The sequence below is a fragment of the Etheostoma spectabile genome, unplaced genomic scaffold (assembly GCF_008692095.1).
Source record: "Etheostoma spectabile isolate EspeVRDwgs_2016 unplaced genomic scaffold, UIUC_Espe_1.0 scaffold00003120, whole genome shotgun sequence".
NCBI classification, from domain to species: Eukaryota; Metazoa; Chordata; class Actinopteri; order Perciformes; family Percidae; genus Etheostoma; species Etheostoma spectabile.
Genome location: NW_022602994.1, coordinates 1 through 24,314, shown reverse-complemented (window position 1 = coordinate 24,314; position 24,314 = coordinate 1). Strand labels below are relative to the sequence as shown.

Genomic DNA, 24,314 nt, shown 5'->3' with positions numbered 1-24,314 from the left:
TGGTGGGAATGGCTTCTACCCACCTAGAGAACCTGTCTACCATCACCAGAAGATACCTTTTTCCCCCTACCACATTTTCTGCGCCCATATCAGTATAATCTATACTGATATCTTGAAAACAAGCTGTGGGGACTGGGTACGCTCCTTTTAGTGTGGTGTATGGTTTCTGAACATTATGCTCTCCACACACCCTGCATTCCTGACAAAAATGTGTCACCATGTCCCTCAAATTGGGGTGCCACCACAGCTCAGACAGATTCAGGAGAGTCTGTTTTCTTCCTTCATGTGTTGGTCTGTGTGCCTCAGGTAGCAACATTCTGCACATCTCGGCTGATGCTGCTATCTTTCCTTGATGAGACCTCCATATCCCATCTTTGTCTTTTGTGGCGCCGCTCCGCTGCCACTGATTCCATTCATAGGCTCCTGACTGTATCCAGCCTTGATGAGTGGTACATCAGTACATGTCTGTCTCCCCCTTTTTTCTGAAATAAAATGGCATTGAGAAAGCCATTGTTTTCAGAAACATCCATATGAAATGGGAGTGAGTAGTCTGGGGAGGTGAGTGTCTCTGCCCTTGCTAGGGCACTTTTGAGGTCAGAGAAGGCGGCCTCGGCCTCTGTTGTCCATAGGAGGGGGGCGGTGAGACAGTGATGAGTTCTGTTGGTATAGTCAGGGATATGTGAGCGGCTGTATCCTGTGAGGCCCAGAAAAGACAGCATGTCTGCAACTGTGAGGGGCTTCTGACTGTTGGGGGTTCTGTGAGACTGTCATTTGTTTAGCTTTGCTGGGCTTGGGCTTGTTTAATTCTTCCAGTTGTTTCTTTAACAATTGAGTTTGTAGTCTTTTTAATTCATCTTCTTGTTGCTCTGCTCCTTTTTGGTGTTTTGACAGGAAATGACGCACATTCTCGCCCCATGTTGCATCGGTCATTGTTTGCAGGCCTACTACTCCCCCTAACTGTGTCTGAACTGCTGTGGGTAATCCCCCTAGTACCCCATGGCGGAACAGCGCCACTGTGGCGGCGGACTGGTCCCACGGTTCCCTCATAGCACGCTGCCAAATCTTTTTTGCTCTATCTGCATAGGCATCAAAATTTTCATCACTTAGTCTTTTTAAATCATGCCATGCTGCATGATCCCCAACTGTGGGATACATGCGGTGCAGCTCAGCCCAAATGCCAGGGGTTACTGCTGATGCAGGCACTGATGCGGGAACAGTGGGTCCAGCTCCCCCTCTGGTGAGGGCAGCACTAGCTTCATCTGCTCCCATTACTCTACCCAATACTGCTCTGAGATCTCCCAAACACAGCTGCACTCCTGCTGTAAGACTATTGAAAGCTGTGAGGAAATGCTCAGCCCCTCCTGTCAGGGAGGGGAGTTTTGCACACAGAGCATCTAAGTCACCAAAACTGTAAGGGGTGTACATCAACAGTCCTCCTCCTCCTCCTACTGGGCGGAGTGGGCATTGTAGCCCCGCCTCTGGTGTGTGGCGCGTCTGCTCTTCCTCACTGAGCTCATTCACTGTTCGACGCAGCTGCTCTTGCTGCTCTTTTATCTCTCTGAACTCTTTGTTAAGTCTTTCCCTTATTCTAGTTGATCTTCGCAGCATAACTTCGTCAGGGTCCTCGTTGGTAAATTTACCTTTAAATGTGCCTGCTACAAAAACGTCTTGAGGACTTTGTGATCTAGATCTGGGCCTGCGTTTATGTCGTTTTTTAGTCCTTTCCCTAGAGCTAGAGCTTCTGTCTGTTTGCTCACTTTCCCTGCTGCTGTCTGACTGTTCGCTATCTTCCTTACTTCCTGAGTCTTGTGGGGTACTATGGTGAGGTGGACTGGGTCCTTTTACTGACATGTGAAAATGCTCTGGATTTTGTTGGCAAAAAGACGCTGAATATGGGGTACTAGCTTTGCTTGGGCCGGCTGGGACTGTGGCCGCTGGTTGTGGTGGAGCCGCTGCTGCTCCCCCTGGCGCTGACTGTACCATTAAATTTAGATAACATTCTAAATCCTGTACGCGGCCCTCTAATGCCGGTATCAATGGGTCCTGTGGTACGTCTATTTGTAATGCATTTGGCTGTAAATGGGCAGTTACCACTGGGGCTTGGACTGTGGGTTTTGATGCCGTTGGACCTGTATACGGCGGCGGTGGAGCGGAAATTCTTAGGTTTCTTATATCTGGATAAAAAGGGTTTGTTGGCGGGGGCGCCTCAGCGGGCAGCGGGGTTTTCTCTGCGCTAACGGTTTTATTCTGTTCAGCTTCTGTCTCAGTTTTTGGTGAACTTTTGTCATCTTGTTTTGTCAATCCCAATTGTTTCTGTATTGCATTTGTCATTTTCAACCCCACCCCATATTTCTCTTTCTGCGCTTCATACTCCTTCTGCTTTGGTTTAGTCAATTTAAACCATTTTCTTTTCTTTTCCTCCTCTGCCTGCCTTTCCGCATACTCCAACTTACTTTTTTCATACTTCACTATTTCATTCACTTTCTCCGGGGACGGCGCCCCTTCTCCCTCAATCCATCCTCCTCTCTCCCATTCTTTCACAATCTCTTTTGCTACTTTCTCCTCTCCTTTATTGCCATACTTTTTCACTGCCCCTACTAACACTTTACCATAAGGGGTCGTCATTTTACAACAAATAAGCAGTGAGAAAAAATCCAACAAGCCAAACCACAACAAAAATCACACATGCAACAACGAACAACTTTTTCATTAAGACTCCATCTAGAGCCTTTTTATGTACATCTCTATAATCTTTACAACTTAAAAAGTGACCTCTCACTCCTTCGCACAAATACACTCGCGGTGGACTCGTAATATTACAATGACAATCTGTTAACTGCAACTCTTTTTCAGGATGTTCACACAGAACCAAGGGTGGCAATTCACAATCACTCATCTGAACTATCTGTCCTTAGCAGTCTCCTACCTCGTCAACCATCTGGACGTATTTTCCTCTGACTATTTGTCCCTTTTCCTCTCCTACCGCCACCCGTATTATTCAACAATTCTCTCACAACTCTCTAGTTGTTTTTCTCTGTTTAATCACATCACATGCCCCAACATTTCATCTGTTTATATCCCTTTAATTACAGCACATTCAATCAATACTTTTCGCTTAAAACAACACTTACGACAGTTGAAATGTGATCACATCAATTTAGTTTTCAGCCAATAACAGAATTTTGATTTTAAACAGGCTTCTGCTTACCTTTTTTGTTGAGAGCTCTCAGTGATCACACCAACGAATCGCAGTATCGCCGCTCAGTCCCCTTCACGGGCTGCGGGATGTCAGTCCGGTGGCTGAGCTGAACCGGACCGTGGACACAATGCCAAGGTCCAGTTGGATTCCCCTGTCCAATTACGTTATCACGTCGGGGGTCACCAAATTTGTTGGGGAAATCCTTCTATAAACTGACAACTGACTCCATGATGAATTTAACACAGTGTTTATTCTTGTGGTCAACAGATGAAATGCGTTTCCGAGCAATTCTACATGCACGGACCTGATGGAAACTTGTCTAGTACAGAGGTTCCCAAAAAGGCACTTACACAATAGCGTGCTCAGGGTTATATTGGTTCCCCTTGTGGGGCCTGATTGGTCAGCTATACTGTTGCTGGGGTACAATCCCTGCTCTGCCTCTTCCTTCTTGCCTGTCTATTATTTTCAGTTATCATTTACTTCACAAGACAGCTATGTTCACTCCCTTCTTAATTTGTAGGTCCTGTTCTCTGAGTTATCAGACCGTCCTCGAACTTCAGTGTCCTTGGCCTCACCATCTCCTCTTCTGTGCTCACTGTAGCTTATCTGACTAAGATAGCCCTCCTGTTCTCTCCCTCCTAGCTGTACCCCAGCTGCAAAGCATAATGTATAATATGTCACACATACACACACTCTTATTTAGTCTTTGGTTAATTCAGCATATACTTTAAGCCAGCTTTTACGTGGCCGTTCCTGAGTGCCCTGTTCATCACCACCTCAGTCATTGTATTATTTTCCCACAACATGAACACATGATTTAGGAAACGTTGCTGGTTTTCAGCCCTGAAGTGGATCAGCTGCTGTTTCCTCCTGTGTGATACAGGACGGTATATGTAAAGCACGTAGCGATGTATCATAGACCGGTAATATTAAAATATATAGTCTATGCGATGTATACAGTCCATTTAAGGCAGAGAAATGCGGGACTGTTGTAAAAATCAACGTTAACGTTAGTGGTTAGCGATTGGCGTTAGCATAGCAAGCTAGCGATTTTTAAAAAGTTTCAGTTAGGAACATGGTTGCAAGTATGTATGGACAGGACTGTATAGACCACAAAACAAGATTTTTTTAAATCAATTATTTAAGCCGAAAATACCAGAAATGCGTCTCTCTGGTTGATGCGGCAGCCATTGTTGCCTGTTGCACATTGTATATCGCTACCCCTCGGTTTCAAGTAAGATGGCGTTCTCCCTTGATTTTCTTCATTCATTGTCTATGGTTCCTAGGGCCATACACCCCTTACCCCTAAATCAAAAACATTATTGGGACAGCACTCACGTGAACGCTCAAGACGTAGGGAAAGGGGTAGGGGTAAGATAGAGAAATGAGATTCAGCCTAAGACCTCTTGTGTTAATCTGACTGATAGGGTTATGGGACATAGTGGTAGACCAAGGCCTGCTGTGGTAATCTGACTTGAAGGGTTTTGGAGCGTAGTGTTAGACTACCCCACTAACACAGAACGTTTAGGGAACGTTAGAGAACGTTAGTTTTTGGTTCTCTAAAGGTTCGTTCGAACCAAACCAAAAGCTAACGTTTAGGGAACGTTCCCTCCTGGTTATAACGTTCTCTAAACGTTAAGAGAACCAACCAACGGTAACGTTCCCCTGCGGTTGCGCCGTACCTTTACACAACGTTCCCGTTTGGTTGTTTTTGGTTGTTCTGAGTTAGAAGTAGCATGGTTTGCTGTCACTTGATTTATTCACTCAAAAATGATTCGACTTATAAAATTTAAGAAAGATAAACAGCATAGCATTTATTTTAAGGCTGATATCAATTTAGCTTAAAACAGTACTTTTGCTTGACTTCGTTTTTTTAACTGTCTTAGTGAAACAACTTAAAAGAGGAATCTATCAATGGGACGATTTTCACAACTAAGATAATTCACTTCTTTATTCAGTTTGAAAACCTAACCGTTACAACCCCACACCAGTAGGGGCCGCTGCTCTGAGCAGACCGATTCTCCCGTTAGAAGAAGAAAAAGCGACGGGACCAGGACCACGCGGCTCAGCTCACGGAGAGGTAAGCGAAAATACTTTGCAGTTAAATGATGTTGTGGTTGTAATGGGAGGGTTTGTGGTTTAACATTAAACTCTTTCCCTCGCATGGCTTTGTTATATTCCGGTTCTTGTTAGGTTGACCAAAAATAAAAGTTTGGCTGAAGTCAACAACTAACTTTAGTTAGTTTTTCAACGTCGTCCGCCATTATGCTATGCTAGTCATGCAGTGAGCTGCTCCAAATCTTTTCTTTTTAGTAAACTATTTGTGCACAAACCATGTTCTCAATGCTGAGTTCATGTCTTGAGCCCCCAGGTGAGACTTGGAGTAAAGTTTCATGTTGTGTCGAGCCTTCTTAGTGTTTTAAAAATGTTGATTTTGATGCTATCATAGAAGGCCCCTAGCACTCCCATTCAAAAGGGCGAGGCCAGAGTTGTGCTTTAGATGGATTGCATAAATTTTGCACTTTGTTTGCTGCTGTGCATGACGTTTCTGCTTTGTTGCATTGTATGTTTTGTGTAATCATGTTAAAATGCTTTCGTTTATGTTACAAATAAGATATCCGTTTTCGGTCTTTTTTTAATTAGTGTACTACAGTACATAAATAAAGCCAAGATAATCAAAATCCTTAGTCCAGGTAGATCGGCAGCCATCTTGCAACGCACTTTAGCCAGTTATCGTCAAGCTGAGTGAAGGATACAGCAAGGGACGTAATGTGTTGCAACACAGCTGCAGTACTGGCTTTACAAACTAACACTATGCATTTCTGTGGATGCTGTGTCTCCCCATTACAAAGTATCTGGGCTACAATGCAGAAATCTTGTCACGTACAATGTTTACACTGACTGTATACATTTAAATATTTTTGCAATCAGTACAAATTGTATGATCTGTTATTTCAGATGAATCCGGATGGAGATATTTGAGGAGAAGATGGATTAGCTGTTCATGCTCTAAAGGAGCTCCATGGCACCTCCCTCTGCTCCAAATCACAGCGTGCCATTTGCCCAACAGCAGCTGGGCCAAATATCCAGTTAAAAAAATATGGCTGTGTACAGGTAACCTATTGCTGCTATACTATATGTAAATAAATAATTTTCTCTGTATGGAACTGCTTTTCTTTCTTCTTTTTTGTACTACTGGATCACAAATGTTCTCTTAACATAGATTCCTACGCCAAAGCTGTGGACCGGTGTCGGCGGCTGAGGGACACTTCCAGCATCCAGACAGAAGATGCAGCAAGTGTCCAAAAAAGGCAGCGCCGAAGCCCAAGGAGGTTCATGACAGATTCTTCAAGCAATGGTAAGAACTTTATTATAGACTACATTTTTTCACATATTTCAAATCACAGATTTTGCAATGGGTACACACCATATGGTCTCTGTATTACAGATGAATCTGTTGCACGACCAGATAAACTGTCCAGGATGGAGCGTGCGTCTGGAAGCCCTGTCTGTAAGTTAAAATGTATGCATGCATATAAGAAACCAGTCATATTTCTTCACATGGAACCACTGACAGTCAACATGGTGCATATCATGTGATTGTTCTGATGTTTGTCTCTTCCTGTCTTTTTTCAGCTCAGCAGATAATACTTCCTCCACCACCTGCATGTAAGTTTTGTCTAATATAAAAGAATAGGTTCATAGATTCATGTGCAGGCAACCTATCAACTTCATCTTATATAAAAATCATATCTAATTTATTTTTATATGTATCAACGCCATGCAGGAAACCAGCTGGTTGCCCAGAGCAGGATGAGTCTGTGGTGACCCCACCACGGACTACCACTTCATCTTGGGACCCAGTTGAAGGTACAGTTGCTTTGATTTTTGCATTTGCAATGAAGTACAATTAAATGGCAAGGATCACTAGAGTAACATAACGTTTTTGTTGTTTTAAACAGAAGAACTCACACAGAGGGAGGTGGCTCAGACATGGAGATCAAAATGAGAGGTAAGACTCAAGTTGCTCACATGTTTGTATGTGTGTATGGAGAGGAGGAACAATATGGAAATTAAGTGGCCATAGTTCTGCCCTAAGACGAACACTATATAATTGCATAAAATCTAATATCTTAACTGAACTGACTTCTCTTACAAAATGAGATTGTACAAGCTCTACACTGTATGCATAATCTGTTACTATATGTTTACAGCAACTTTTCCTGTCGACCCTCGGTGGTTGTACTGGAGGTGATACCGTCCGCCGCATGCTGCGGCAAGATGCAACGAATCTTATGATGACACGCAAACAGAGGTAGTCTCTGCACCAAATAAATTAAGACTTAACACTATTGGTACTCGTGGAGGTGCTGTGGCTTAGTTGGTTAAAGTGCCTGTCTAGTAGGGGTGTGACGAGACGCTTACTCCACGAGACGAGACACATCACGAGATTGGGTTCACGAGAACGAGACGAGACGAGACTTTTTTTTTAAATTTAAAGAAATCCTCGATGAAATATATGAATGAAAAATAGTTTTTTTATTCAACTGAAAAATCACAAAATGCAAAAAGTGCATTTTGAAATCAACTATTAATGATGAATGTTATTTAACTTCTTTTTTTTTTTTTACTATTTTAATGAATTATATGCAGTAAAGTACAATTTCACACGAAATCTAACTCCTAACAAATGATTTAAAAGTGGCAGGGGGATCTTCAATAGTAATTTCACGCTCCATCACACTGACATCACATCGCCTCACGAGACAACTTTTCACCTCGACGAGAAATCTCGTCACGTTTTAATCTCGCGAGATCTCGTAAAACGAGATCTCGTCACACCCTTACTGTCTAGTAAACAGGAGATCCTGGGTTCAAATCCCAGCAGTATTGTACTCTTTGGATACTTTATGTGAATGTAGCCATATCTAAACAACAGAAAAGCATCCAAAATGCAAAGGCATAAAGATTCTTCCTTCAGTTGCATATCCCAATATAGTCAACTAATATCAAATAATAAATGTATTAATTTTTATTACAACAGCATCGAAGATGTTAAAATCACACAGTCAGCGCCCAAAGTGCCTTGGCCAGTAAAGTTCATGTTCATTTCACCTCTGACCTCAGTCAGCATCACATGCACCTGAAACCCCACCCAACAGTGATGTCACAGGGTACTGGTGTACACCTGGGCCACGTTCAGCCCCAACAACAAGGTTTAAAAGCATTAAAAAATGGGTCCAATCCATTTCACTTTAGATATTTAGTGCCCATCAACACGCCACAATTGGGCAAAATTATATAATGCTTGTTAAGCACTATAGCAAAAACAAATATATACACTCTTTGTAGTGCAAATAACATAAACATTAACTGATGATTAGGCACTGCTGGGATTTGGACCCAGGATCTCCTGTTTACAAGACAGGTGCTTTAACCACTAAGCTACAGCGCCTCCTACAGGATTGCCTGTCATGCAAGATTACAATGAGCTAGTGACCAGGGTTCCAACCATCCATCCATCTTTGTCAAGCAGCTCCAGAGAGAGCTATAGAGAGAGAGTCTTCCGCTGAAGGCTCTACCACATGACTGTGTTTCACCAATCAAACGTCGTTGTGCAGTCACGTGACCATACTCGATCTCAGCATACTCTATCTTTACTTTGTTCAAGAAACTCATGCTTCAGAAGGAGACGCGTCATTTTGGAGGAGTCAATGGGGAAGAGATGCGTAGTTTTAGGTAATAGGTCAGCAGGGGTCGCTATACTGCAGGGAAAGTTCAAGGAACCATCCTCTGCTATAGGATTTAGTAGAGAATAGTTTTGATCCATTGATCTCTGGGTTTTGGGCCCAGCACGCTTCCGCTGTGCTATTCTGCTCTGCTGTTTGCACTTAGGGGTAACATGTAACATGTAAAGCAGGAGCTCTACCACTGAGCTACATACCCTGAAGATTTTCAGATTTGTTGACTTTTTTCTGAGATAGACTTAGACTTATCTTTATTAATCCTTATGGGATGACTTACCGCAAAGAAATTGAAATATTACAGAATAAAAGAAGAAAACTGGGTAAAACATGTAATGTTAATGTTGTATATGGCTTCAACCTGTAAATGCAACTGTGGTGGCTTGAAATCAAACCTGGTTAAAATGATTGCACTGCTATGGTATAAATCATAATCAAAAAGTAACACACCTGCTGCCTTTCTGCTGGACAATACAAAGTTCACTGCAAATCTTGTACACATCTGGGCATTGAGACTGAAAATAAATGCTAAGAGATGCATTGGTGGAGATGGGTTGCTTCCAGTACCTATGAGATAATACAAAAAGCAGAGCTACACCTGTTTGGACAAATGTTCATAATCTTTTCAATTAGTTAGTAGTAGTTACCAGACACGGGCAAAGAACAAATTGTAGTGCTCTGCCTGTTCCTGTATATCCTCGTGGAGGCAGCTTAATTGGTTGATATGCTCTCTTATTTGTACCATAACAGAGATCTAATATTTTTATCAAATCGGGTTGGGCAAGTAACCTTTCTGGCTACTTCTTGATAAATAAAGCAAGTAACCACACAATGAAAACTACTGCGATGGCTGGGAATTGAACCCATGTCAACTGCTTGGAAGGCAGCTATGCTCACCACTATACCATCACTAGACAACGCATTTGATGTCCTTAAAGGTTGGATTTTTCCTTTTTATTAAATTAAGGCAATAAGCTCAATTTCCAAAAGACGATTTTTTAAATTTCTCTTTTTGGTCAACTTCAGCATGGGTTCCTAATCGCATGCATACCACTGTATGCATGTATACCTGCATGTAAAATTAGCCGCATTGACACAAAAAAAGAATTTTACAGCAGAAAGCACAATTTTAAGGACACACAGCAGACCTACAATGAAATTGTATTTGCACTGCTTTGAAAATAGTAAGAACCTTCTTCATCACAAACCTGATGGTGCAGTACTTGATCCACATGGATCCACTTGCTGTCCCTCTGGCTGTTCCTCCCTCTGTCCCATTTATGTTTTCTTCCTCCTCACTCTCTTCTTCATCCTCCTCACCCTCTTCTTCATCCTCCTCACCCTCTGGAATATCCCTCTCTGTGTCAGAGCCCTCACTTTCATCACACGCCCTCTCTCCAAACTCCCAGAACTCCTCTGGCTCTCCCTCTTCCTGCTCTCCAGCCCCTTGATTTGTTTCTCTCACTGCTGTTTTTCTCTCTTTTTGTTTACTAGGGCTCTATATTGCTTCCTCGTTTCATGATAAATATTAGAAGAAGATAAAACGTAGGGGTATGCATTACATTTCCCTCCCTATTCAACACGGGCATAAAACCTGTCGATTACTTTACATAAATGTAGCTATTTGTTATTGCAATGCAACAGCAAAGATGGATGAAGTTACGTGTTAACATCATATCATTGTGTAGAGTTTTGTCCTCAGATTTATTAAGAATTATTTTAATTTTAAAATGTTCTATGTAAGTCAATTAGATGTGTCGCACTATATGTAGTAAAGTATACGCAGGAATAGTTAGCCCGGACCTTTATTTTGAAACGCATGACAAGCTACATGTTTTACGTAGTTGAAGAAGAACTATGCCGGAGGAATCATGGTATCCGAGTTGGACTCTTTATTGATTTTCCCACGACAACATTGGCTGTAAGTTTACTATTTATTTCTGTCGGTACTACTTGCATTATTGTTGTAGCTGTAAAGTTAGTAAACCTTTCATTCATTCATTATTGAATTCACATTGTTTCTCTGCTAGCAATGCTATCTCGATGTTTCTGCTAGCGCTATGTGTGTTAATGGGTAGTTAGCACATTGTTCATGTGTTGTATAGTTAAAGATAGCTTAGTATGCTATAGCTATTTGCAGTAGAAGAGACTAAGCTTCCGTCTTTTTCTTTCTGCTTAGTTTTCACTCATCAATTTCACCTGCCTGAAGATAATAAAAGGAGCAAGACGCTCATTGTCCTGGCTCGTGAATTTGAGTTTGGCTTTCTGTTAAACTGTGTCAACGTACTGGAAGTGCATAACACATAGGGAGAACAGTATAGTCATAATCTCTTGATGCATCACCCTTTCAGAGTGTCTAGCATTGTGTCACCAGCAAAAGAGAACAGCAGAGGATGGTTACCATCCATCAACCTCTGGGCTATGGGACCGGCACTCTTCAGCTGCGCCACTCTGTTGAAAATCACACCAGGTGGGACTTGAATCCACAATCCCTGGCTTAGGAGGCCAATGCCTTATCCATTAGGCCACTGGGGCTTTACATTACCCAAGTTCACCAGTTCAGTAGAAATACGTATGTCGGTACACGATCCGTCCTGCCTCCATGATCCGTTCTGCGCATGTGCAATTTGTTCGTGCACGCGCAGATGATGATCATGATGTACGAGGATTTACCAGGGATTTACGGCACTGTACGATCTGTTCCACAGTGGCGGTCTGCTGTTAGCCTCCACCGGAAAGCTAACAAGGTTAGTTTAGCTAACAGCTAATTTGGCTAGGCAATAAAGCTGGTGTCCTGAAAAGTTGGATTTTTCTCTTTTGTTAAATTATGCAATTAAGATCAATTTATAAAAGATGACTTTTTAAATTCCTCTTTTTAGTCAACATCAGCATGTAAGCATGTATACCTGCATGCATTTCAAAATGTAGGCCAAGTATGTACTTAAAAAAAAGAAACAGAGCCGTATTGACACAAAAAAAGAATTTTACAGCAGAAAGCCCCATTTTAAGGACACACAGTAGATCTTCAATGAAATTGTAATTGCACTGCTTTGAATATAGTAAGAACCTTCTTCATCACAAACCTGATGGTGCAGTACTTGATCCACATGGATCCACTTGCTGTCCCTCTGGCTGTTCCTCTCTCTGTCCCATTTATGTTTTCTTCTTCCTCAATCTCTTCTTCATGCTCTTCACCGGCTTCGTCATCCTCCTAATCTTCTCCGTCATCCTCCTCACCCTCTGTAATATCCCTTTCTGTGTCAGAGCCCTCACTTTCATCACACGCCCTCTCTCCAAACTCACAAAACTCAATACAACAACAGGCTTACATGAGCTGACAACATCAGTTATACAACTTACAGTTCTCAAGGACGCACAAGATCTCAGCGGATCATCCTCCGGACAGCTTGTCTCTTTTTTTATTCTCTCACTTTTATCTTTGTGTGGCATATGCGCCCGCTCGTGGTGTGAGGCGCGTGTCAGCGCTATTCTTTTCACAATCACTCCTGATATACGACCTTTAGTACAAAACTAAAGTAACAAGCCAGTTTTGTAAAATTTAAGGAGAAGAAAGTACCTATGTTTATGTTAAAATGTAAGGAGTAAAAGTAAAAAGTTGCCACAAAAATAAATAGTATAGTAAAAAATATCTGAAAAATGAACTTGAGTACAGTAAGGAAGTATTTGTACTTCGTTAATTCCTATCTCTGATGACCGTAAAGAGTAATATGTCCATGGTTTGGAAAACTGTACCTTCTGATAGACATAAGGCCACTTGGGTTATCTTTGGGCTGCTCTAAGGTCTTCTGCAGAAGGATAAATCCCAGAGTTATCTCCCTCTATGTTATTTAAGCAACAAACATCCCTGGGTAAACCTGAACCACCATCCTTTCAGTTAACAGCCAACTGCGCTGACCTATTGCACCACAGAGACTGCGCCTGTCTGATGTTTTATGAGCGGGACCTCGATCTTTAAGCCACAAGCATTTGCTTTATGGCTTTTTGAGGTTGAGCTGCACATGTATGCTTAATCAAAGAGGAAAGCCTACTCTTACATGTGGAGACGGTGTCTGCCTCCTGAACCCAAACGGGAACCTGGTTCCACAGGAGAGGAGCTTGATAGCTGAACACTCTGGCTCCCATTCTACTTTTAGAGACTCTAGGAACCACAAGGAACCCTGCATTCTGGGAGCGCAGTGCTCTGGTGGGGTAATAAGGTACTATGAGCGCTTTAAGATAAGATGGTGCCTGAACATGAAGAGCTTTGTAGGTGAGAAGAAGGATTTTAAATTCTATTCTGGATTTTACAGGAAGCCAGTGCAGAGAAGCTAAAACAGAAGAGATGTGATCTCTGTTCCTGGCAGAACACGTGTTGCAGCATTCTGGATCAGCTGAAGAGTCTTTATGGACTTTTTCGAGCAGCCTTAGAATAAAGAATTGCAGTAATCCAGCTGAAAGTAACAAATGCAACAGTTTTAGATTGCAAAGTAACTGTCCAAGATCAAAGACTTCACTGAAATACCTCAAGTGATCAAAACAGTTTGTCAAAATAGGAAAAGTCATGTTTTTTATTGCAAATTCCAGCACATTTCTAAAACTATTCTTCAAAATATGTTCATTTACCATTCAAAAACAAAAGTACAATCATGAAACACATACTACTTAGATATTATTATGACTGAACACTGTGAGATGTATTCTTAAAGTTATATTTTCAGGGGTTTTCCCTTTATTGGAGAGGACAGATGAAGATGTGAAAGGGGAGAGAGAGAGAGAGAGAGAGACATGCAGCAAAGGGCCACAGGCTGGATTCGAACCGCTGCGTCGAGGAGCAAACCTCTGTATATGGGCACCCGCTCTACCCACTGAGCTATCTGGGTGCCCTGTGAGATCTATTCTGACCAATCTACTCTGGCAGATGTAGTAGTGTTTATGTAGCTTTGGTAAACAATCAGCAGCTGGTAGATAAATCTCCCCATCGGGAAATCAAACCCCAGTCTTCCGTGTGACATTGTGTGCTGTCATTCAAAGATTTATTAGTATAGCATTTTATGCGTTGGAACATGTTGCACTATTTGTGTAGGGTAAGTAAGTAACTACAGTTCTGATCTAATACAGGACCAATGTCGGAGATCGGAAAGATTTTTCTGCAGACCTTCACAACTTAAATATCATTAAATATCATTTAGAACAAATAGAAATGTTGACGGGTTGATTTCTGTTAATAACAAACACAACTATAGTCAATAGAAAAAGAAAATATATATATGAAAAGCCGTCATGGTTAATCTTTCCACTGTTCCTACAATCACCACTCTGGTCTGGTTGGAAACTAAAGGATCTAAACTAAAAGGATGTTCCTCTTTAACTAAAAGGTCTATCTCTGTAGGGATCCATCCCATAATGTTGTCACACACTTAGAATAATAATCTGAGTCTGTCAGCAGCAACAACACAACCTTTAGTGGACGCTGACTTTACCTTTAAATTAGGAGTTTAAACAGAGACACAACAGGAAGAATAAATCCATCAAATCAAGTCCCCAATAGTCAGCATGTGGCCTTGTTTTATTTCAGGTAGTCAGCATGGAGCTGTTCCACATTCCCAGACATTTAAAACGAGTCAATCATTGGCGTTATTCTACGAGTCAGATGAATAAATCAGCTGTTTGCTATTTGAGCTGCTCTGTTTCCTGCTGCTCCGTCATTCTTTAGTGTCCTCTGGAAACAGGTTGCTGTCCTTTATGTTTCTTTTGGATGACATCATCAGTGTCTTTGCTTTAGTCTTAAGAAACTCCTGGGGCCAGTTGTTCAAAGGTAAACTAATCGGATTTTGGTTATTGGATTGGATCAAATCTTGAAAATGGGTTGTTCAAAAGGGAAAGAAGGAATCTGAAATCAGATTAGATCACGGAATCCAATCCTAGTTTTAATCTGGATCAAACCTTCAGTTTGTGTTGTTCAAAACTTTTCAGTGGGATTTGGATAACTTTGATCCAAAAAAACAGGATTATCCAGATCCCAACAGGGGGTTGGATTTCAAGGTGGATTCCAGCACGAAAACTTATAATACATTGTATCATTTAGTGTATACACTTTTTCTATTTTGCGCTTGACTTGTTTAACCTTAGTTAAGTTTGGTAAAGTAAAAAATAAAATAAAATTAAAAATTATTTTGTCCTCCTGAAACAATCCCCCACACAGATTTAAATAACAACAAAAAAAATCAAAATAATAATATATATCTCATTCATCACCGTATATTCATTTCAAGGAAACAATCTAATACAAATTTCTGGTCTTTCGTCCTTAGATGAAGAAGAACCCTGAACATTCTACTACTACTACTGCACTTTTAACTTCTTTTTTTTTAAGACGTTTTCAAAAATTTCCACAATGTATTTGTTAATGTATGTTAGTTTTTTATTTGTAGTGGCTCAGATGAGGGGTCATAAAAGAAATTATGAATGGAAGTGGGAGTTATTTTTGTGTTTTGTCTCAAAATAAACACTTAGAGTGACCCCATCTTGGCTCTTCTACCTGTTCTGTACGTAGCTGGTAGCCCACATTGTGATATGTTGTCCCATTTAGAGCACTGGTAATCCGGATTTGGTAATCTTGAAAACTGTGTATCTGGATCAGGGTGATCCAATCCAATGTTGCTTTGAAAAACTGGCATAAAAGTAAGACAGATTACCTGATCCTGGATAGGAAGAAATGGGATTTCCAAATCCGAATAATTTTGATCCAGATTAAATATTTTGAACAACTGGCCCCAACAGATTTAAAACCACATGCAGTCACAGAAAATACAAACAGGGAATAGAAAATGTCAGACAAAGAATGTGAAATGAAAAGTCCCCAAAGTAGGAAAATATAATATTAATCTACCAAATAACAATAACTGGAGAGCATCCAATTAAACATGGCCGACTTCCAGTATGTCGGTAATGAAGAGAAGAATGTTTGGACATATTACAGATTCCTTTCATTTTTATTTAACCTTTATTTAACCAGGAACAATCCCATTGAGCTACAGTAACTCTTCTTCCAGGGAGTCCTGCCAAGACAGAAGGAAATAAGTTTCATTAAAAACATGGTTCCATATGTTTTCATAGGCAAGGCAAGGCAAGGCAGCTTTATTTGTATAGCACATTTCAGCAACAAGGCAATTCAAAGTGCTTTACACAAAATCAGTTAAACAGATAAAACACAAGTAAAAACAGTTAAAAATCACAAGCATTAAAAACCGGTAAAACACATGAATAGACAGTTAAAAACAAAGAGAAACATAAAACACAAGAATTAAATTTACAGTGCAGCATAAGAAATTTAAAGAAATGATTAGTCATTTAAAGAAAGGCAGCATCAAAAAGGAAGGTCTTCAGCCTTGATTTAAAAGAACTGAGAGTAGCAGCGGATCTACAGGTTTCTGGGAGTTTATTCCAGATATGAGGAGCATAGAAACTGAAAGCTGCTTCACTCTGTTTAGTTCTGACTCTGGGGACAGAAAGCAGACCTGTCCCAGATGACCTGAGAGGTCTGGGTGGTTCATAGTGTAGTAGCAGATCAGAAATATATTTTGGACCTAAACCGTTAAGTGATTTATAAACTAGCAAGAGTACTTTGAAATCAATTCTTTGAGACACAGGAAGCCAGTGTAAGGACTTCAGAACTGGAGTGATGTGATCCAGTCTCTTGGTCTTAGTGAGGACTCGAGCAGCAGCGTTCTGAATCAGCTGCAGCTGTCTGATTGATTTTTAGGGAGACCTGTAAAGACCCCGTTACAGTAGTCAAGTCTACTGAAGATAAAGGCATGGACAAGTTTTTCCAAATCCTGTTGACACATAAGTCCTTTAACCCTTGATATATTCTTAAGGTGATAGTAGGCTGACTTTGTAATTGTCTTAATGTGGCTGTTAAAGTTCAGGTCTGAGTCCATGACTACACCAAGATTTCTGGCTTTGTCTGTTGTTTTTAACATTGTTGTTTGAAGCTGAGCGCAGACTTTTAATCGTTCCTCTCTTGCTCCAAAAACAACCACCTCAGTTTTTCCTTCATTTAATTTCAGAAAGTTCTGGCACATCCAGCCGTTAATTTGTTCGATGCACTTAGTCAGTTTTTGTATTGGACTATAGTCCCCTGGCGATAAGGTTATGTAAATTTGTGTGTCGTCCGCATAACTATGGTAACTTATTTTGTTTTTCTCCATAATCTGAGCCAGTGGAAGCATGTAGATGTTAAACAGAAGAGGCCCCAGAATTGAGCCTTGCGGAACTCCGCACGTCATATTTGTACGCTCAGATGCATAATTACCTATAGACACAAAGTAATCCCTATTCTTTAGGTAGGATTCAAACCAGTTTAGTACTAAGCCAGAAAGGCCAACGCAGTTTTCCAATCGGTCTAGTAGTATGTCGTGGTCGACCGTGTCAAATGCAGCACTGAGATCAAGTAATACTAAGATTGAAATTTTGCCATTATCTGTGTTAAGGTGGATGTCATTAAAAACTTTGACAAGAGCCGTTTCAGTGCTGTGGTGTGGTCGGAAACCCGACTGAAAGGTATCAAAACTGTTGCTTAGTGACAAGAAATGGTTGAGTTGTTGAAAGACTACTTTTTCAATGATTTTACTTAAAAACGGAAGGTTTGATATTGGCCTATAGTTGCTCATTAGTGACTTGTCTAGGTTGTTCTTTTTTAAGAGTGGCTTGATTACTGCAGTTTTCAGGGCCTGTGGAAAGATTCCTGAAAGAAGAGATGTGTTCACAATCTGTAGAAGATCAGAAGTCAAACAATTGGAAACATTTTTGAAAAGTCCCGTTGGTAGAACATCAAGGCAACAGGTCGAGGTTTTCAGATGTTGAATAATGTCCTCCAGGTTTGTATGGTTGATCGTGTGAAATTCTGTCATATTGGAACTATTTTTGCTTGAACACTGTGACAACACATATCCTGAACTTGATATGGAGGCACTGACTGTTTGTCTAATCTTCTGAATTTTGTCTTTGAAGAAGGAGGCAAAGTCATTGCAGGCCTTGGTAGATAAAAGTTCAGATGCTACTGGTACTGGAGGGTTTGTTAACCTATCAACAGTAGCAAACAAAGCACGTGAATTATTATTGTTTCTAGAGATAATATCAGAGAAAAAGGACCTTCTTGCATTCCTCAGTTCCAAATTATAAATGCGAAGTCTCTCTTTATAGGAGTTATAATGGACCAGGAGATTTGTTTTTCGCCACCTTCGTTCAGCTTTCCTACACTCTCTTTTTTCTGTTCTCACCAGTAGGACATTTCTCCATGGAGATCTTTTCTTACCAGATACAACTTTGACCTTAGTGGGAGCAATGGCATCAATAACATTTGTAATTTTACAGTTGAAATTATCTACAAGCTCAGTGACTGAGAGCCCAGAGAGGGCTGGTGTGGAGGAGAAAAGCTGAATAAATGTTTCACTGGTGTTTTCAGTGATATACCGTTTTCTGATTATCTTTGTTTGGACACTTTTGGGCACAGAGATAGAGCCGTTAAAGAAAACACAGGAATGATCTGAGAGAGCAACGTCAGTCACCACAACCTTGGAAATGTTCAGACCTTTGGAGACAATCAAGTCCAGAGTGTGCCCCTTATTGTGGGTGGGCTCCGTCACATGCTGAGTCAGTCCATAGTTCTCAAAAACACAACACAGCTCTTTGGTCCCCCTGTCCTGGGGGCTGTCAACATGAATGTTAAAATCACCCGCAATGATTACACAATCAAAGTTAATGCAGATAATAGACAGCAATTCAGTGAAGTCATCAATGAAGGTTGCAGAATATTTAGGTGGCCTGTAGATATTTAGAAACATCGCTTGAGGGGAAGATCTTAATTGAAGAGCAACATATTCAAAAGAAACAAAATTTCCATAACATATTTCGTACAGTGGAATGAGTCATTAAACAAAATGGCGACTCCACCTCCTTTCTTATTCACTCTATTCTCACTCATAAACTGAAATTAGGGGGAGCTGACTCGATGAGAACAGCAGCACTGTTTTTATAGTCTAACCAGGTTTCAGTTAAAAACATAAAATCTAGATTGTGCTTAGTAATAAAATCATTGATTAAAATGATTTCCTGCCAAAGACCTGACGTTTAGTAAGGCTAGTGTTAGTGTGTTTTCATTTTTTGGACAGGCTGTAGCTGACGAGGAATGGATGCTAAATTTGCTAAGTTTGCAGTTAAGTGCTTATTCACCATTCTTTTCCTATTACCTATCACAACAGAAATTGAGGAAGAATTGAATCCACAGGGCCCGGGCTTGTCTTGAAAAGAGTCATTAGTATCACTAGTCCTGCAGCCAAGGCCCGGCACATATCAGATAGTGCTTGCCAGATTTTGCACACAAGCGTCCTTATCAGTCTGGGGGGAAGGAGTTTTCTGACATCCTGGTAGTGGTGCTTGGCGTTTTACTTTTGCCGGGGTTGAGCCATGGGGGTAGGAAGGGGTGTATAATTGATGGGGGAAATAAGGGAAAGGGTGTGTGGAGACATCAGTAGAGACAGCGATGAATCCTCAGAAGGTTCGGGGTTGGGAAGGTTTGAGGGGTGCTGGACGGGTGAAGAGGGAGTGGAGGTTTCGTGTCTCTGCTCTCTGGTCTCCCATGGTCAAATCTTTGCACAGGCGGGGGCTGTGCTGGATCACTGCCGCACTTTGTTGTGTCTTCCTTTTGTTTTGTGACCTTGGCAGAGGGAGCAGATGTGTAGCGCAGAAAGTAAAGCAGATTAGAGGTGAACAGCTTTACTCCTGGCTTGTTAAGGGAAAGTCTATCTGCTTTAAAAAGATGTCTGCGCTCCCAGAAAATGTTTAAATTGTCAATGAACTTCAGAGAGTGGACGGTACATTCAGTTGAAAGCCATTTGTTTAGTCCCAACAGTCGGCTGAATCTCTCATCTCCTCTTCTGACTGACGGTATAGGACCACTGATAAACACATTTGCGTTTAGGGGGGTGACTGTGTCAAGCAGTTCCCTAAAGTCCAGTTTCAGCAATTCAGACTGTTGCTTTACAACATCATTTGACCCTATATGCAGAATAATGTTCTTCACAGTTGGGTGTGCTGCCACGATATCTGGGATTTTTTGGGTCAAGTCAGACACCATGTCTTTGGGAAAACATAGTATTTTGGTGTTTTTACTGTTTTTTAAATCTTTTACAGCAGAGTCACCCACAATCAGGGTTTGAGGCCCAGTTGTTAGCTTTTTACTTTTGGAATTGCTCTCAGTCCTTACCCTGCTGTGTGGTGATGAGACGCAGTCCCGGTCATCAGATGACTGCCCAGCGTCCTGCAGCAGAGGAGCAAATCTGTTATCCAGTTGCACACCAGGTTGTTGGGGGGGCATTTTGTTGCTTATTTCCCTTTTGCAGCTGTCCACGGCTGTGTCCTACTAGGTACAGGGGTTGAAGAGGCGCTGTGCCCAGATGATAGTGCAGGCCAGCCGGTCATATCACACATCTCAGGGCGCTGTGCCCGGCCCGTTAGTCGTCCTCCCATTTCCCAGGAAAATGATTTACTCTTAGGCTTCGCACCAGACGAGTTCCAGGGAGGACCGCCACTTGTTGATTTATTACCAGTTCCACCCTCCTGTTTCTTTGTAGTCTTGTTGGTGCTAATTAGCCGTGTGTTAGCATGCTTCTGTCCATTGTTATGGGTCCATGGTAAAGTGGTGTCATTTCCACAAGATCCGTTAACTTCCACGTTCACTTCTAGTAGGTGAACCTTGGTTTCCAGAAGTGCAATCTTCTGAAGGAGTTTGTAGTAGTCTTCTACGGAGAAAGGAGGCATCTTGCTGCTAATTAGCTTTAGCTACAATCACTGTAGGACAGGCTTGAGCTATTGGTAGGCCACGCTCACGCAGAAAAATTTAAAATATGGCAATAGCCTACTATGTCTACAAAAAATGTATAGTCCAGTGTTTTGAAGTGTCCAAGAGCCGCTGCTCATAGTTTCTCAGAGGAAAAGCACGATTATCAGCAAAAATATGCAAGCAGAAGCAGGAGCAAGCAGCAAAGCGTCTGCACTGTAAGAAGCAGGAAGCAGGAGCACACAATGGTTCCATACTACACCACAAATCTCTATAGATACTACAACACAAACACTTAAGCTAATGCATACATGCAACTTAAAACCAGGTTCCACTGAGATTTGAACTTAGATCACTGGATTCAAAGTCCAGATTGCTAACCATTACACCGTGGAACCCTTAAAGGTGTTGCAAGGGTAGTTAAATCAGTACTTCTACTTTTACCGGAGTATTTGTTAACACAATTATGTGTACTTCTACTTGAGTATGGGCAGTGAGTACTTTTGCCATCTCTGACGGTCATTGGTATGCAGGTCACTTGATGTAATACAAGCAAATAAATGAGGCCCCACCCAACAGTTTTGAATGCAAGTTTGAATGTTTGTCAAATGTTTTGTGTCAAAAGAAGTCAGTCGTAAAATATAATCAGAAAGCTCCATCTGGCAGTGGAGCCAAAAAAAAACCACTACATGCCAAACAAACTACTTGACCATTGCCTTTCGATTCACTGACAGATCACGGCTACGTCCATGCACTAGACCCACAGTACCCACAGAATCTTGAGCTTACATTCACATTTATCCAAAAAAGTGTGATGTGTCTTGAGGACAACAAACCACTGAAAGGGTGTCTACTGACGCTGAAGAATGATTTGTTCAATGAGTGAATCACTCAGAATGGACTGTTTGTTGAGCTGAGTTGGGGAAGTTTTGTTTTTTCTGCCTCCTCTTTACAAATCATTTGCCTCTTCTACCTCAGATTTGAGATAACTGTTTGCCTCTTCTACTTCAGATTTAATACATTTATTGTTAATAGATAAATATCACAACATTGACTTCTTGCCCAGCACAAGTTTTGCACTGAATAATTTGTGGGAAACGACTGTTCAATTCATGCACTATACATGTTTAATGTTATGTTGACTAATGCCTACCTTGATGCACTACCTTGATGTTGCCAGTTGAAGTACAGCACAGTAGAAACCAGTAGTTTATTTGAATGTTTATTTTTTTTAAATTTAGTTGCAGCCTTCTAGTTACAGTAAGTGCTTTATGCACTTAAATATATGATTTAAGCAGTGGTAAATGGCTCGACATGCTCTTTTTTTAAACACTGCTATTATTCTGAACACAACTGTACGTGTTTCAGTCCCTCCAGCATTTTGCAATGTTGCAATATACAATTCACACGAATTCGACCAATAACAGAGACTTTTTGTGTGACCCCCAATTTTGACAAATTATTGCAACAAATTTGACCAATAACCGGAGTTTCCCGCTACTTTATCTAATCCCAGCAGTCCCATGTGCCAGTCTTTGTCTCAGTATGTGACACAAATGGTGGATGCAGGAAAAAACTGGAGATGAGATGTACAGAGTGACCTAAACTGAGAACAGCTACGATCATTATTGTAAGTGCAATGATACGTTAAAGCCTAACAAATCTTTATCAAACCAAAGGAAGTGTCCAAGGCCAGGTGAGGAATTAAACAATGTAAAGATCAACAAGCCACTGACATGTTAAAATTTGATTAATTCAATAAATAATCTTAAATTCTCCAACCATTTTCATATTATACCAACAATCACAGCATCCCAAGCCTTTTGGTTACTAGGAAAACTTAGCAAGTTTTATTTTCATAAAGTTTTCTTATTGTTAAACATTAAAAAAGATATTGCAATACAAGACATTGTTACTTTTATCACAAGACAAAACAAATCATAAAAAGCTCTTTACAAAAGCTTCCGCAAAAAAAGACACAAAATTCTGGAGGGACTGATGTGCTCGTCTGCTGAAAAGTACAATATACGATCCATTACCCCAGGTGTGTGCGCATGTTTATGCAGGAGAGCACAATGTGATCTTTAGCAGGTTCCATGTGTTGGAAAGCTCAATGTTACCATTACATGAGTAGTTTGCAGCTGCTGTTCGTATTATTGTGTGTTTGTGGGGACCGTGTATGTGTAAGGTTCTTCTTTTAAATGTGCTGTATTTCACCACCACATTCACCATTCACACACTTTCATACAATGTGGCCGAGGCTGCCGTACAAGGTGCTTCTGCTCATTAAATACACACTCACACACACTTATACTCCGATGCGCAGCACCGAACCACCAACCTTCCAATTGGCAGGCAACAGCTCTGCCACTGAGCCACAGCCGCCCGGTTTTAGCTGGTCTTTACATGGTTATCTGCTGTAAAGCACAATAGTGCTCCATGGACCACCAGGTCAAATTGACCTAGGAAAACCAAACACTATGTATTTAAAACCCTAAAATTCAATGAAATAAGTAATTTTAATAGCAAATATCATTGATAACCAATGATGTTATTTTTGGTTAATAGAAAACTCATTTCTGATAAAGAAACTTAAGTCAATTTGACCCCAAGACAAAAACGAAAAACAAGTTATGAACTAAAATAGACTCAAGCCTACTAGTGGGTACTTGCCATGCTGACTGTTGTAGTTAAAACTGCAACAGTGTTGATCCCAAAGTGATCCTTTTCATGCAATTGTTTTAGTTGGAGGAATGCTTAGAGTAATGGCAAAAGCTTCCTGGCAGATGAAATCATTCATTGCTTAGACTTTAGAGAAGTATGGTCAAATCAGTTTGGTTTAATTCTAAAGAAGAATGGTGCTTCAAAAAAAAAGGTTGCGTCCTCTATACAGTTTCCTTGTCAGCTCTGCGTCCAGCAAAGAAGCCACAGCGCCTTATGCTAATGAAAAGCTGACAGCACCAGGTATTCCCAGGCGGTCTCCCATCCAAGTACTAAGCCAGCCAACCCTGCTTGGCTTCCAAGATCTGACAAGAGCGGGCACTTTCAGGGTGGTGTGGCCGTAAGGAACCATAGAGGGCGAAATCCAGCTATTTCTAGAACTGAAGGTTCTCAAACAGAAATTTACCAGACTAAAACGTGCCTGCATTCTACAATCTTGGCCTTTGCTGACCTCCTGTTCCTCTGATCAAACTAAAGTCTGGTGACAATGCATGTTCAAATTCTAAAACTTCAACCTATTGTTCTAGAACTGCAACTCAACATTCTAGAACTCCATGTAACATTTTAGAACTGTAATTAACAGTTTAGGACCGCAACTCTTAAAATTCTACAACTTCAACCAAATTTTCAGAACTGCAACTTAACATCCAGAACTGCAGGTTAACATTCTCGAAGTTAAACCTAACATTCTAGAAATGAAATTAACATTCTAGAACTCAAACCTAACATTCTAGAACTACAACATAGCATGTAGAACTGTAAGTAGATTTTCGGACATAACTTTAAAATTCAAAAACTACATCTTATTGTT

The 24,314-nt window shown here is 40.9% G+C and overlaps 1 long non-coding RNA gene, 1 other non-coding gene and 1 pseudogene across 2 annotated transcripts; 1 reads left to right on the top strand and 2 right to left on the bottom strand.

Annotated features, from left to right (window-relative positions):
- Window positions 1–6,899: 6,899 nt before the first annotated feature.
- On the top strand, window positions 6,900–7,491 carry LOC116676368 (uncharacterized). Its single transcript, XR_004328656.1, has 3 exons — window positions 6,900–7,069; window positions 7,162–7,211; window positions 7,414–7,491. It is a non-coding gene; the product is annotated as an uncharacterized LOC116676368 (long non-coding RNA).
- Window positions 7,492–8,581: 1,090 nt separating this feature from the next.
- Window positions 8,582–8,654, bottom strand: trnat-ugu (transfer RNA threonine (anticodon UGU)). Its single transcript has one exon. It is a non-coding gene; the product is annotated as a tRNA-Thr (tRNA).
- A 15,077-nt stretch (window positions 8,655–23,731) lies between these two features.
- Window positions 23,732–23,849, bottom strand: LOC116676370 (uncharacterized; annotated as a pseudogene).
- Window positions 23,850–24,314: the final 465 nt, after the last annotated feature.